This window comes from Eurosta solidaginis, chromosome 2 (genome assembly GCF_040869045.1).
Source record: "Eurosta solidaginis isolate ZX-2024a chromosome 2, ASM4086904v1, whole genome shotgun sequence".
Classification (NCBI taxonomy): Eukaryota; Metazoa; Arthropoda; class Insecta; order Diptera; family Tephritidae; genus Eurosta; species Eurosta solidaginis.
The window spans coordinates 179,273,911-179,286,646 of NC_090320.1; the positions used below are offsets into that span (position 1 = coordinate 179,273,911).

The following is a 12,736-nucleotide window of genomic DNA, read 5'->3' on the forward strand; positions in this document are numbered from 1 at the left end:
ATTATTGGTTATCACAATACTTGGTTCAGCTTACGAGCGAAGTCGGTGTAGGGTTACGCCCCATTGACTAGAATTTTGAGGATATTTTGATAATCACTTTTTATATTTTATGATTGAATTGGCAACAAAATCAATTTCAAACGTATGATTTTTCAAAAGAAATAGAATTACCGTACCACAAACAAGTATGATAACTAGTAGGATTATCATACATATATTAATGTACTGACTTGTATATCAAAAGGCAATCAGGTGATTCTCCAGCGAAATTATATATATAGTTCCGGAAGTGATATCCAATATCATTATTCAATTATTCCTAAACCATATAGTTCTCACGTTGATATCCAACTTCATTCTCCAATCACTATCCAATCTTTGAGAAATTTTGTAAAATTAAAAGTTTTTAAGTTGATCTCCAACGTCATTCATATTTTCCAATTAATATCCTAATTTCGAGAGATCTTGAGAAATGTACAGTTCTCAAATGAACATTCAACACATTTCTCCAGTTGATTCCTACACTTCGAATTGAGGTGGAATTGAAAAAATTATCCAAGGTGGTACCACCAAAACCAATAGCTGTTTATTGTGAGAAATAAACATCTGGTTGATAGCAGTAATGAAGCATAAGTAATCAAAAATAAATTATATAGGCGGCCGCCGTAGCGTGACCCGCCTACCACACCGAAGATCCTGGGTTCACGCCCCGGCCAAAGCAGCACCAAAATTTTAGAAACAAGGTTTTTCAACTAGTAGAAAGTTTTTCTAAGCGGAGTTGCCCCTCGGCAGTGTTTCGCAAGCACTCCGATTGTATTTCTGCCTTGAAAAGCTCTCAGTGAAAACTATCTGCCATGCAGATGCCGTTCGGAGTCGGCATAAAACAATTAGGTCATGTCCCGCCAATTTCTAGTAAAAATTAAAAGGGACACGACGCAAATTGGAAGAGAAGCTCTGCCTAAAATCTCTTTGGAGGTTTCATTTTAATTTCGTGAAAAAAACTGTAGTATGGAATCTTACATTTGAGTCCAGTTAAAGAACCACAAGTTGTTAATTAAATTTGTTTAAGTAATAACATTTTTTGCTTTATAAAAAATTCCCTCTTTTGGTGAGTATGCTATGATTTTCGACTTGGGCCACTATTTCGAAACAACTCTTGGGATTTTAGAAGTATGCCTAGTTACCAACATGAGCTGCAATGGTACCCAAGCCCAAATGCTTGTTGGATATATTCGACGCCATTTCAAATGAACGGAAATCACCGATAGGTTAACTAGAGTTTAATCCAGCCAGAACGGCCGCTTAAGCTCAGCTTAAACTTCAGTTAAAGTAGACAGAAAAACTGCAGAATAAGTTTAAGCGTTGTTTAACTGACAAAATGAGTTGAACTTGTGCTGAAAAGCTGGGCCTTATTTTATCATATATACCTATGAGTAAAAATACAAAAATTACCCAGCTATTTTGCTTTGCGGACCATTTTTTGGGAATTGGGACATGATGCGCCCTCACTACGCCGCTGAATAGGCGATATGGAGAGGGAAATTTAGAGTGATAGTGAGGAAGTAAGGGGAAGACAGGAATAGGGAGGAGAAATGGAAGACAATACTTTTCTAAACTAGGCAAGCCAATGTTAGGGCAAGACAACGCCTGCTGGGTATGCCAGTTCTCGCAATAGAGTTACACAATTAATATCTCACTGGGTAATAAGAAGCTTATTAATAAACTTGCTTACCTCTTGTGCTTGCAGTTACATATATCCTAAATGTCTACTGCCACGTTATCAACATATCTGTTGCAAATGCAAAGGTAATTGAACCAAACTATTAAACAGCTAACAAACAGATAATAATAATTACAACGGTGTAAAATACAGCGTCGATGTTCATTTGCATTATATAGACTATGAACAAACAAAATTAAACGAAATTATATTTGTGGCACCATATTGTGAAACCATGATGATAGTGAAGTTTTACCCTGCAAAAAATGCGCTTAGTCTAGGATGAGTCGCAAAGTAGTATGCGACTAATGCCAGTTTTGATCTCTTTGTAAGCGTTGAACTGTTCCCTTTTGTTTCAGCCTATGAGGGGACTAATCGTAACCATTTATACTCGAACGGGAACGATAAGACCAACTCCTTTTGTACCCATATGGGAACGAATAAAGTCCAATCTCTTTTCTCATCAAAAATTGTTAGTTTTCGTATGGAACGAGGTTATTTACATTTTAAACGCAATATTAAAACTTGAACAAAATTGTTAGACACATCTATGTAAAAAAATTATTAAGTCGCCATTCCAAGAGATATGGGTCAACGATAGTGGAACATATGGTCCAAGTCATTTAGGTTCCGTATAGGGCTCCGCATTTTTCTTAACTAATTCGAATCAGTCAACTTTAATCTTTATACCTTTCATGAAAATGAAATAGTATACTAACTTTGGCACTCAAAATTGTAAGTCCTTAAGGGTAAAAGATAGACCCACCAATAAGTATACCGAAATTATTAGGATGAAGAGGTGAGTTGATTTAGACATACGCGTCTGTCCGTCTGTCTGTTTGTATGCAAACTAGTTTCTCAATTTTTGAGATATCTTGATAAAATTTGGTGAGCGGCTATATTTAGGTGTCCGATTAGACATTTGTCGGAACCGGTCTGATCGGAACACTATAGCATATATCCCCCATATAACCGATTTTTCAGAAAAGAAGATTTTTGTCATTTCTTCCTCAATTTATCAGATTGTAGCTTCAAACATCACCATATGCTTTCGTATATTGCACATATATTTGTCCGAAAAAATGGATGAGATCGGTCGTATATATAGCATATATACCCCACAACCGATTGTGCAGATAAGAAACTTTTTGTAATTACTGGCCCATTTTAATAGTTAGAGGCTTCAAATTTCAATGAATGCTTACGTATATAGCATATATTGTTGTCTGAAAAAATGGTAATGATCGGTGGTATATATAGTATATATCTCATACAACCGATTGTTAATATAAAAAACTTTTCGCAATTTCTTCCCCATTTTAACAGGTAGAAGCTTTAAATTTCACCAAATGCTTACGTCTATAGCATATATTGTTGGCTGAAAAAATCATAGAGATCGGTGGTATATATAGTATATATCTCATACAACCGATTGTTCAGATAAGAAACTTTTCGCAATTTCTTGCCCTTTTTAACAGCTAGAAGCTTCAAATTTCACCAATTTCTTACGTATATAGCATATATTGTTGTTTGAAAAAATCATAGAGGTCGGTGGTATATCTATATATATAAAAAGAAGTGTAAATTTTGATTGTCACTCCATAACTCGAGAACGGATAGAAAGATTGCCATGAAATTTTTAGGAAAGATACAGGAAGGAGAAATGATGGTTAGTTGATTTTGAAATCCCAAATCGGTTTAGCCATATATATATGGGGTATTCAATCCAATTTCGACCAATTTTGAACCCAACCCCTTCAGAATTGGCTGAAAGTTTTTCTTCTTTTTCTAGCTTACGAAAGACGTTTTTCAGAAGTTTTTCAAATTTTTCCATCCAACTCAAAAAAAGTTATGAATTTAAAAAAAAAAAAACACCGTTTTTGTTTTCAAAATGCTATTACTTTTTCAAAAATTGACCGTTTGGGATCTTTTTTTTTTTTTTTAAATATTTTTAAATGTACTTTTCGGAAAAAATTCAAAAAAATGTTTAAAGTTTTTTTTTGTAATGTTTCAGTTTTTCGAGATTTTTCGAATTTCGCCCTTTTTTTTTTGTTTTTCTCATAAAAAACTTCAATCAGTTCTGCAATCATCCCCACTAATCCCGGAGTGGGCCGAGAATTTTTTTTTTTTATTTAATTGAAAAAAAACTTTAAAATTTTTTTTTGTATTTTTTCCGAAAAAGACATTTAAAAACATATCTACTAAAAAAAAATGATCCCAAACGGTCAATTTTTGAAAAAGTTATAGCATTTTGAATAAAACACCGTTTTTTTTTTCTAAATCATTACTTATTTTGAGTTGGACACCGTTTTTGTTTTCAAAATGCTATAACTTTTCCAAAAATTGACCGTTAGGGAACTTTTTTTTTTAAATTTGTTTTTAAATGTACTTTTCGGAAAAAATACAAAAAAAATTTTTAAAGTTTTTTTTCAATTAAATAAAAAAAAAATAATAATCGGCCCACTCCGGGATTAGTGGGGATGATTGCAGAATTGATAAAGTTTTTTATGAGAAAAACAAATCTCGAAAAACTGAAAAATTACAAAAAAAAAAACTTTAAAAATTTTTTTGTTTTTTCCGAAAAGTACATTTAAAAACAAATTTAAAAAAAAAAGATCACAAACGGTAAATTTTTGAAAAATGTTAGCATTTTGAAAACAGAAACGGTGTTTTTTTTAAATTCATAACTTTTTTTGAGTTGGATGAAACAATTTTAAAAAATTCTGAAAAACGTCTAGAAAAAGAAGAAAAACTTTCAGCCAATTTTAAAGGAGTCGGGTTCAAAATTGGTCGAAATGGGATGGAATACCCCATATATAAAAATCAAATTCTGTGTGTGTGTGTGTGTGTGTGTTCGCTATGGAAACGTATTTCCCACACTTCAATAATCACCAAATTTTGGGTATATGTTCCTTCGATCAACGGGAAGGTTTTAGGCTAAAAATTATTTCGATATATAAAAGGGGCGTGGCACCTCCCATACAAATGGAATTTTTGGTACTGCATAACTTTGAAGGTATGCATGCCAGAACATTGAAATTCAGTAAGGAGTTATACGAGGTCAATCCCTAACTCCACCAAGAAAATGTGGAACTGCAAAAAAGGGGCGTGGCACCTCCCATACCAATGGAATATATCATACTGCATATCTCTGGATGTAGTAATGGTAGGATAATGAAAATTGGTTAGGAGCTATATGACGTTAAGTCCTAACACCTCCAGTAAAATGTGGAATCGGGAAAAAAGGGGCGTGGCAACTTCCCAACAAATGGAATTTTTTAGAACTTTGGCTGCAGTACAAACTTATGTTATTTTAACACCTAAAATTTGACTGCATTGTTGAGTTTGGCTGTTATTCCTATGGACGTTTAGTAATCTGCCGTCGTTAAAAAAATTTGTTAGCTTCAGTCTATCTACATCTTCTATAAAAATAAAAATTATGTGTGTGTGTTCCTTATGGAAACGTATTTCCCACACTTCAAGCATCACCAAATTTTGGCTATAGGTTCCTTCGATCAAGACGAAGGTTTGTCATATTTCAGAATTAAGAATTTTAAATAATTGTTTTTTGTTTTTATTCGCCTGTTGATAAATGATTCAAGGTTCGATTCGAGCTCAAGGCCAGAACAATAATTTTTTTCTAATGATAATTATTGTTATTTTTTAATTTTTCTAAATTTGAAAAATTGTATTTTTGTTTTTGGAATAGTAAGTAGAAAATTTTTCAGACAACCTGCCATAGCTGCGCAGATAGATCCATTTCGAAGGGTGCTAAGCCTTCATCATCAGTACGCTTTAGGCATGCTGTGCTAACCATTTAGCTATACAGCGGTGGTGTGTTTGACTGGCAAATTTGCTACTTCTATTCCTTTTTACCAACCATATTTATTCAGCGTTGCGCCATCTGGTGCAAATCACTGATAATGTTGGATTTTTGTTTATTGTCAATTTCTTTGTTTGACATTCCCAAGTGCTCATGGTTTATTAACAATTGTTTTTTGTTTTTATCGGCCTGTTGATAAATGATTCAAGGTTCGATTCGAGCTCAAGGCCAGAACAATAATTTTTTTCTAATGATAATTATTGTTATTTTTTAATTTTTCTAAATTTGAAAAATTGTATTTTTGTTTTTGGAATAGTAAGTAGAAAATTTTTCAGACAACCTGCCATAGCTGCGCAGATAGATCCATTTCGAAGGGTGCTAAGCCTTCATCATCAGTACGCTTTAGGCATGCTGTGCTAACCATTTAGCTATACAGCGGTGGTGTGTTTACTATTCCAAAAACAAAAATACAATTTTTCAAATTTAGAAAAATTAAAAAATAACAATAATTATCATTAGAAAAAAATTATTGTTCTGGCCTTGAGCTCGAATCGAACCTTGAATCATTTATCAACAGGCCGATAAAAACAAAAAACAATTGTTAATAAACCATGAGCACTTGCGAATGTCAAACAAAGTAATTGACAATAAACAAAAATCCAACATTATCAGTGATTTGCACCAGATGGCACAACGCTGAATAAATATGGTTGGTAAAAAGGAATAGAAGTAGCAAATTTGCCAGTCAAATACACCACCGCTGTATAGCTAAATGGTTAGCACAGCATGCCTAAAGCGTACTGATGATGAAGGCTTAGCACCCTTCGAAATGGATCTATTTGCGCAGCTATGGCAGGTTGTCTGAAAAATTTTCTACTTACTATTCCAAAAACAAAAATACGATTTTTCAAATTTAGAAAAATTAAAAAATAACAATAATTATCATTAGAAAAAAATTATTGTTCTGGCCTTGAGCTCGAATCGAACCTTGAATTTTAAATAATTTTTTTTTTTTGGCTATTCGAACGAGCAATCTTAACTTCAAAAAATGATAATGTTAATAAAATCAATGATCGCATTCACAACCAAATTCCTGGTGAAGTGACGAAATATAAATCGATCGACACAGTTACAAATGAAGACAAAATTGTGAATTATCCAGTTGAATTTCTAAACTCTTTAGAACCACCTGGAATGCCTGCGCATATAACAACTTTGAAAATTGGCTCACCAATCATGCTTCTTCGGAATTTAAACCAACAAAAATTGTGCAATGGAATGCGTTTAGAAATTAGTGCCGAATGTAATCGAAGCAACAATCATCCGCTGTAAAACCAAAGGTGAAGGTGTGCTCATACCACGTATCCCAATGATTCTTACAGTTATGCCATTCAATTTTAAGCGCTTACAGTTTACTGTACGCCTTGATTTTGCATTACAATCAACAAAGCACAAGGACTGTTGCAGGATTAAATTTAGAGGGTCTGTGCTTTTCCCATGGCCCGCTATGTATGTATATGTTGCTTGCTCTAGAGTTGGAACGAAAAAAAAAAAAAAATTGTTTATCTTTGCACCGAACGAGAAAACCAAAAATATTGTGTACCCACACGCATTACAATAAGATACAATAATAAAATGTTTTAAACGAAAATTTCACCAAATATGCGAACAAAATTCAATTCAATTTACAGAACAATAAATTAAATTATCAACAAACAAAACAGAAAAATAACGCAACATTCATTCGATCTCAGGCGTTACAACGTACGCCGGTAAAGCTAGTCTTAATATATAAAAAACACGTGTCACAAACTTTTTGGGCGCGATGGGCTCCTAAACTACTAAACCGATTTTGAATTTGTTTTGCACCCCGTGTGTAATTTGATCTAATTTAAGAAATAGGATAGGTTATCTCAGTTTATAGTTTTTTTATTGGTTTATACGTAATAATAAAATGTTACGTATACGCAGTGGCACTCATATTTTCAGGTGGTGCGGATATACTTCCGTGTAATTGCTTGGTGTTTAATTAAACAACCTGCTTATCAATAAAAAATATTATAGCGAATGATATCCAGTATAGCACATCACCAGGCCCGCCGAGAGGGTGGGGCGGAGGGGTTTCCGAGGGGGCCTGCGATTTAGAGGTACTATGATATTTTTTTTAATTCAGGAGAGTGTTTAGTTGTGTAGAGGGTAATTTTAATACCCCTGGGTGACTAGGGTCTCGAGATATAGGCCAAAACGTGGGCCAGTGAATGCGCAGACAGTGTTTATACAATATGGATATCAAATGAAAGCTGTGGATGAGTGCTTTAGTACAAAGTAATATATTATCCAGAGACGGACAGGGACTGGGATTAGGACTAGGACTGGGACTGAGACTCGGAGTGGGACTGGTACTGGTACTGGAATAAAAACATACCACCCTCTGGGACAGGCAATAAGGGATGCAGAAGAATGAGTAGAAATTGAGAGAATAGAAAAGAGAGAAAGAGAAGGAGATTGAGAAAGAGATAGAATGAGATGAAGATGGAGATACATGAAGCAAAAAAGACGGAGGGAGGAGTGAATAAAAGGATTAGGAAAAAGTGAAAAGGTGGGGAGGGCAGAGTCAGATGGAAAAAGCTTATTAAAATGTATGCAGATAGGCCAAATTTAAGGCAAGACAACGGGTCTTCTAATATAGTATATATCTCATACTACCGATTGTTCAGATAAAAAACTTTTCGCAATTTCTTCCCCATTTTAACAGCTGGAAGCTTCAAATTTCACCAAATGCTTACGCATGTAGCATATATTGTTGACTGAAAAGTCATAGAGTTCGGTGGTATATATAGTAATACCTCAAACAGCCGATTGTTCAGATAAGAAACTTTTAGCAATTTCTGCACCATTTTAACAGTTAGAACCTTCAAATTTCACCAATTGCTTACGTATTTATTTATTTGGTTTTATTTATTTATTTATTAGTCTACAAATTTTACAATTAATCAGACTAAATATAAGTACAGAACAAAAATCCAGAAGCATACATACTGAGCAAAAAATTATATTATAAAATATGTATATATTTTGTTAAATCAGGTGTCGGGATGGACTGTGATGCCGAGCAACGGAATTGATTATTAGTGCTGTCGGAATGGGCGTGATTTCGAGCAGCTGATGTATATTTAACACCCAATAAGTAGGACTGCGATGTGAGGTAGGTTGGAAAGGACGTGATTCCAAGCCACCCGCCCAAAGTAACTATTGATTACTAGTGCCATCGGAATGGACGTGATTCCGAGCAGCTGATGTATATTTAACACACAATGAGTAGGGCTGCGATGTGTGGGAGGTTGGAAAAGACGTGATTCCAAGCCACCCGCCCAAAGTAACTATTCATTATTAGTGCTGTCGGAATGGGCATGATTTCGAGCAGCTGATGTAAATTTAACATACACAATGAGTAGGGCTGCGATGTGTGGGAGGTTGGAAAGGACGTGATTTCAAGCCACCCGCCCAAGGTAACTGGAGCTTGTAACAGATTTAGTTTAACATGTTATTTTTGATATAGTTATGAGTTTAAGGCAGTTAGTATATATTTTTTTATACTGAAAGTGTTCCACAAGTATCAATATTATTGCAGTGATTATTGAAATATTGGCACAGACAACGAAGAGGTTCATGCACTTGAAAATTCGATCTGCATGTAATTAAATATAGCGGTTGGAAATACCGAGAAGGCCCAAAAGGGACATTAAGCATCATCTCGCCAAGCAGAAATGGACTGTTTATCATCCCTCTTAATAGTTTTACCATGAATAAAACGCCAAGCATCTCCCTAGGGCTCTGTAGTGAAGTCAGCTGTAAAAGTGTTAACCGGCTGCAGTAGGGCTGTAGATTCTTTGATGGATCCCAAGGCAAATGATTTAAAGCAAAAAGCAAAAATTGCTTTTTGACCGATTCCAATTTTTCGCTATGAATCTGATAACGCGGGTGCCAGATAATGGAAGCATATTCCGATATAGGTCTTACTAACGATAAAAAAAAGAGTTTTAGTGATATAGGTGTTATAGAATTCCTTTGACCACCTTTTTATGAAATCCAAAGTCCTTCTGGCCCTATTTAACATGATTCGATATGTAATTTGAAGTCCAGTTTAGGGTCTATTATAACGCCAAGATCAGTAAAGTTTGTGACTTGCCTAATGATATAATCGCCTATCAAGTAATGATGGGATTTAAAAGATTTCCTCTTAAAACACATAAACTTGCACTTCGGTAAGTTTAGTGACATGACGTTCACATCACACCACTCAGCTAGGTTATTCAGATCCGATTGAAGAAGTATCCTATCTTCAGGTGAGCGAATGGGCATAACCAATTTGACATCATCAGCGTACATCAGCGACATGCAGCGCTTCAAAACATTTGGGAGGTCATTAATGAAGAGCAGGAACAACGCTGGAATAGGAACAACGCTGGAGCAGAAACAAGTTGAGTGCGGAACTTCAGGCTGACTGGGGATCTCCAGAAGATAACTTGATGAATTCAGACAAGCAATTGTTGAACACAACTGTTTGCTTTCTTCCTTCCAAGTACGAAGAAACCCAAGAGAGAAGTCGTGCTGGGAAACCAAATCGATCGAGTTTTAGTAGGAGTAAGGAATGGGAAACTTTATCAAACGCCTTACTGAAATCAGTGTAAATGACATCAACTTCGCAGTTCGTCCAATAGTTATTGGATACAAGGGTTATGAACTCCAGCAAGTTAGACAGAGTGGACCTACCCTTGCCAAAGCCATGTTGCGACAGGTCCACTTCTGAAGATACTGTAAAAGCCAGTTGCTTTGTGACAATTGATTCAAATAGCTTTGGAATAGCACAAAGTTTGTCTATTCCTCTATAGTTTGTGACACAAGATCTGCTCCCACTTTTATAAAGTGGTATTAAAAATTATTCCTTCCCTTGCCTCAGAGAGGCATTAAATAAGCAGGTAAGGGGTTGACAAAGAAATTGAGCGCAAGTTCTTAGTAAAACAGATGGTATTTCATCAGGTCCACTGGAGTAGGAAATTTTCAGACTTTCCCGATGCCTTAGTACCTCATCTGTGTGAATATATGGGATAACTACTGAGTCGAGCGAAAGTAACATATATTGATAATGAGGGGAGTCAGGGATAGTCGAATAATTAGATCTAAAAAAGTCAGCAAACATATTTGCAATCTCGGAGTCATTACTAGAAATCTGATCGTTATACTTCATTACAGAAGGAAACCCTTAAATTGTTCTTTTGGAGTTGACGAACGAATAAAATGATTGTGGATTGGAAGAGATCCGATGCTTAATCTTCATCAGATAATTTCTATAGCATCTTATCTGTAGCCTGTTGTACTTAGATGCAAGATGGAATATGCGGCATAATCACTATTAGAACCAGATAATTTGAAACGCTCGAAGAATCGTGTTTTTTTTTTTTTTTTGTTTTTTAGATAATTAAGTTCTCTAGAGCTGCACGCAGTAGCTGGAGGTGATGAAGAGGTTTTGGAAAAACGCACACATTCGAGAAATATTGCGTGTAAAGCGTTGATGAAATGAGTGGAGCTCGCTTCAATATCCCCGTCGCACTCAGGCCACGTTATTTTAGAGACTTCATCGATTAGTAAAGAACAATTGGCCTTCCTAAACAGAAACCGGCGAGAAGAGGCATTCGGATCAGTAGTATTCCGCACCGGTAAACTGAGACAATCCAGGTATATTGAAAGTGCTGCATGATAAACATCCTCAGGCAATGCCAGCCAGTGGATCACATCGAGTTACAGAACAATTCGATGTGTCGTCTGAAAATACTAAATCAAGAAATTTGCCAAATTTATTATGAATTCTGTTAAGTTGATAAAGACCGATGTCTGCAAGGTGCAAATTCCACGACATAAAGAGCAGATTGAAGTCGGCAACCACTAAGACGGAATCAACAGACCTCGACATAGCAAATATAAACTTTAATAGGGAAGAGTGTTTTAAGTATATAGAAATATCTGACTGAGGCGGAATATAAGACGTTACAAAATAATTATAAGTAGATAAGAGTTTAACTCGCACGCAGAGGATTTCAACATCAGTAGAATCATCGAAATACACTTCTTCTGCAGAGAACCTAGTATGTACGGCAATTAACATGCCTCAACCAACCCTGTTTTGTCGGTCTTTTCTAAAGGTCTCAAATGAGTCTGCTAATATCTCAGAGTTAAACACAGTTGGTTTCAACATGTCTCAGTAAAAACCAAAACGTCATAACAGAAGTCATGACTTCGCAGAAAAAGATCCACTAGTTTAGTATTTAGTCCTATAACATTCTGATAATAGACGCTGAGGTCACTATGAAAGGAATCAGACAAATTTACGACTCCACGGAACTTTCTACGTCTTTTGGAAAAAAACGGAAGGGTTTAATATATACATTAGTGGGCCAAATAGAAGCATTGAAAAGTTTGCTGTATTCATTTTCAATCACTTGAACTTTAAAAGAGACTCTCACTAAAGAGTTCATGTCGACATCTCTTTTTACTAATTTAAAACAAGCTATATTAGAAGCAGCAATGCCAAAGTGATCAGTGATGTATGTATTTAACAATACTCTCCTCAGTAACAGACAGCTTAAACGAGTACAAATGAATCCATTTATACCTCACACCTCACAAATACATCTAATTCGGCATTGTCATTGCTACCACTAACAACAACACGCGATTTTTGTGTTATTTCTTTTGCTGCACTCTTCCGTTTGCTGCCAGGAACATCAACAGACAGCTCATCTGTATTATAAACGGAGACGCTTTTAAGATAGAGATGTTGCAGGCGCAAACTTCGGTGGAAAGCAGCGGAGCGTAACAAAATTCTAGTAGGTCACTTCCACCACACCAAAAACTTTAACATAATTTAAGCACACAAATACACTGGTTCGAGTTTTAGAGAGTAAAAGTTAAAATTCTGAACACGTTAGCTGAACAAAAAGTACAAATAATTGTTAAATAACAAATACAGATAGTGGTAGTTTAACAAATTCTGCTGTGGTAAGTGGTGAATGTAACCTACTAGAACTTTGTGAAGCTTCCTTCACACGATTTTTCTTTCCTGCAACATCTGTATTCTTAATATTGTCTCTGATGATATTGTAACGATTTTCTCTGCAAATCCTCTTATTTGCCCT

At 35.3% G+C, this 12,736-nt stretch overlaps 1 protein-coding gene across 9 annotated transcripts in view; it reads left to right on the top strand.

Annotated features, from left to right (window-relative positions):
* The window catches only part of LOC137240360 (CUGBP Elav-like family member 1), a 1,194,531-nt gene that overhangs the window by 302,616 nt on the left and 879,179 nt on the right, over positions 1 to 12,736 (top strand). Inside the window, exon 1 of one of the 9 annotated variants that reach the window (XM_067766478.1) lies at positions 1,774 to 1,806. The exons of the other annotated variants lie outside the window; for them this stretch is intronic. The gene's annotated coding sequence lies outside the window, so the exon portion shown is untranslated. Of the gene's footprint in view, positions 1 to 1,773; positions 1,807 to 12,736 lie in introns of those variants that run through there. 9 annotated transcript variants of the gene reach the window in all.